The following is a 3486-nucleotide window of genomic DNA, read 5'->3' on the forward strand; positions in this document are numbered from 1 at the left end:
CTCCTTCCTCCTTGCCCCTGAATTGTCCTTTTTGCTCTGGTTGACAAATCTCTACAGCAGCAAGACCAAGCTGTCCTACCCTCAATTCCCATTTCTGTCTGCTAAGACCTTCCTACCCTGATGAGGACCCTTCTGGTGGATAGACAGCAATTCCCCACATCTGGCCATTCACACCCGTTCACAGCACTCTCTACATTCACTTCTTTGTAGCCTTTAGCTCAACCGTGTTTCCATATTTACAAAAGCAGAGTGTGACCTTACCAATGGGAATGGGCCCACTGCAAGGAGCCAAACAAAATTAAATAGTGACTTGGGTCTGAGACGACTTAGATAGCAGCCGTCCATGATCTTTGTGCTTCAGTCTTGCCTCATAGAATCTTTACAACAGCAGGGACCTCTTCTGACTTTTCAGGCTGTAATCTCAATGCCTGACACAGGGCCTGGCGCCTACAAGATGCTCAATAAATAATTGCTGATATATTTGTGTGATTAAGTGTTTAGGCATCGGCTTTATCCTGCTCTTTTTTAATTCATAAGGTCTTTCTTTCAGTGGACTAGGCTTTTCCTGTCCATGATGAGGCTGAACGAATTAGCTGGAGCGGGGGTGGAATTTGCTGCCAAGGCCAGAAGGGCTGGGCTAGGAGAGGCTTCCCCCCGCCTCTTGGTAATGGGGTATTTTGTGAGACATGCTGGGCATTCAGATTCCTCCGAGAAGTCAGAACAAGAGGCAGGGACCTGTTGCTTTGGACAGGGATTTAGAGGAGGTCCAGGAATGACTGACAGGTCTCTTCAGATGAGTCAAGAGCCACCTAGCTATGTTGGCCACACAGAAGTGATGGCTGAGCTGAGAATAAGGAGACAGTGAGTCGTTTTTCCTCTGCGTTAACATTTGTACCTAAAATTTTTTAAATCTTTATTGTTGAAAGTATTATGTATGTCCCCCTTTTCCCCCCATTGACCCTTTCTAGCCCAACCCCACCTCCTGTCCCAGGCCTTCACCACCCTATTGCCTGTGTCCATGGGTTATGCATATATGCATTCAAGTTCTTTGATTGATCTCTTACAACCCCCACCTACCCTCTGAGATTTGACAGTCTATTCCATGCTTCTATGTCTCTGGATCTATTGTGTTCATCAGTTTATTTTATTCATTAGATTCCACATATGAGTGAGATCATGTGATACTTGTCTTTCTCTGACTGGCTTATTTCGCTTAGCATAATACTCTCCAGATCCCTCCATGCTGTCTCAAAGGGTAAGAAAGCGATCCTTCTTTTTTACTGCTGTACCTAAGAATTAAGTGCTAGGACAATTTAAAGAGACAAAAAATGCAAACAAAGACCATCATGTCCCTCAGTCTGGGCTCTGCAGCCATCAGGATGGACCAAGATGCTCACATATGGGCTTCCCGGGGACTGAGCGTGATCCCCACTCTCCTCCCAAGCAGAGAGCAGAAACTGATCAGGTCAGAAACCAAAACTAGTATGGAGCCTGCAAATGTGTTGAACATTAAATTCAAACAAGCATTTCTGTGAACCAAGAAACAATGTAAGTTCCACTAACATTTGACCCTATGTTGGATGCTATGCATAGATGAGATAAAAACATATTGTTCCCTCGAGGAACTTAAAACTAGAGTGGGCTGGACTTTTGTCTGAAATTTACAGGAAACAGCGAGGCATGTTCTCACTAAATGTATGAAATCTGAACACATCTGGACTATCTAAGCAGGCTCTGATCCAAGCCACTAGTTAATTCCGCTTGGCTCCCTGCAGTGGGCCCATTCCCGTTAATAGAGTTGCACCCTGCCTTTACAAATATGAGGAAGATTGAAGCTGATGCCCAGATAGGTCTGCTGATGGTCCAGCTGAAGATGGGCGGAGAGGGATCCACATGGGGCCCAAGGGGTTTCCTGTTCTCTGCTTTCACTTTCCTTTGTGGTGGGTAGGGAGAGGGTCTTGCCCCAGCTTCCTCTGGGATGGGCCAGCAGTCTGGCCAGGTATCTCTGAAATGTGCCTCCTCCCACCCCTCCCCTGGGAAGAGTCCCGGAGGAAGAAGCGCTTAAGGACCAGTCCAGCACTCAGCTGAGCCGTTTCCTCCCTGCCCAGCTCTCCCTTCTCCCGAGCACTGGAGCTCTGGTCCAGCTTCATAGGGTGAACTATGATGTGCATCTGGGAAGATGCTCCCTTACCAGGCCATCTACCTGACAATCCCACCCACCCTCCTCACAGGTCCTTTCCTGCGACAGCCAGGCTTCCTGTGCAGCTGAGCTATATTCCACTTCAACTGATAACCCTTTTACAATGGGCAAACCCCCTCTTTTAATGAACCAGGCTTTCTCTGTCCTTAGTGAGGACAGATCTTTTAGGAAGGGACCAGGAGGCTATGGGATTAGCTGGAAGTCAAGGGTGAAATTTGTTGCCAAAGCCAGAATGTAAATGCCTCTAGGAGCCCAGGAGAAGAGAAGGCACCGTGCCACAGCATCTGCCCTCCTGGATGTGAGCCTCAGGCCTGGCATACTTGCCCACGTACCCCATGATCTGCTTCCAAGGGCACCCTTCCAGGATGAGCTGGTGGCCTGGACATGCACAACCGATCCGATTGTATCGTTGCATGTGGAGTTCTTTTTTAATTAAACTTTTTATTTTGAGATGTATCTGGATTCCAGTGCAGTTGAAAGAAATAATACAACCCGGCTGGTGTGGGTCAGTGGTTGAGCATTGAAGAATGAACCAGAAGATCACAGTTGGATTCCTGGTCAGGGCGCATGCCCTGGTTGCAGGCTGGATCCCCAGTAGGGGGCGTGCAGGAGGCAGCCTATTAACGATTCTCTCTCATCATTGATGTTTCTATCTCTCTCTCCCTCTCCCTTCCTCTCTGAAATATTATATATATATATATAATAAAAACCTAATATACTAATTGTCTGACCCTTCTACTGTTTGACCATTTGCTATGACATGCACTGACCACCAGGGCGCAGACACTTCTGACCAGTAGGTTAACTTGCTGCTGTGCCAGAAGCCGGTCCATCCTTGCTGCTTGACACAGTCGCTGCAGGAAAGAAACATCTGCACAGCATATGTTTCAAGGGACCTGGCATATATAGCATATTGTCCTTAATATGTTTGCTTCTCCTTAGGGCCATGTGTTTTACCCAAGGTCACCTCTCTGAGAAAGGTTGTTTCCCCAGGTGGGGGATTTTTCCCTGAGGTTAGGGAGGAGATACAACCCCCTTAATTAAGTGCCAGGGCGGGTAGTTAAGCTACATAATTCTTTACTCCCTGGAAATGGAGGATAAGAAAACGCCCTAAACCTTTTGTAATAGAAATTGACAGGATTAAAATCGGCTGGGTATAAATACGGATGTAACAAGAACAATAAAACATCAGATCCTCATCAGTTCCTTAACCAGAACTCCGACCAAGAAACTTTGGGCTGGAGGATCCTGGGCTAGAGGATCCTGACTAGCTGCTGGATCAACTG

The 3486-nt window shown here is 47.1% G+C and overlaps 1 protein-coding gene across 1 annotated transcript in view; it reads left to right on the forward strand.

The window, feature by feature from the left end:
• Positions 1–3486, forward strand: part of RGS6 (regulator of G protein signaling 6) — a 463491-nt gene that overhangs the window by 454959 nt on the left and 5046 nt on the right. The window lies entirely within an intron of this gene.

The sequence above is a fragment of the Myotis lucifugus genome, unplaced genomic scaffold (assembly GCF_000147115.1).
Source record: "Myotis lucifugus unplaced genomic scaffold, Myoluc2.0 scaffold_207, whole genome shotgun sequence".
NCBI lineage: Eukaryota > Metazoa > Chordata > Mammalia > Chiroptera > Vespertilionidae > Myotis > Myotis lucifugus.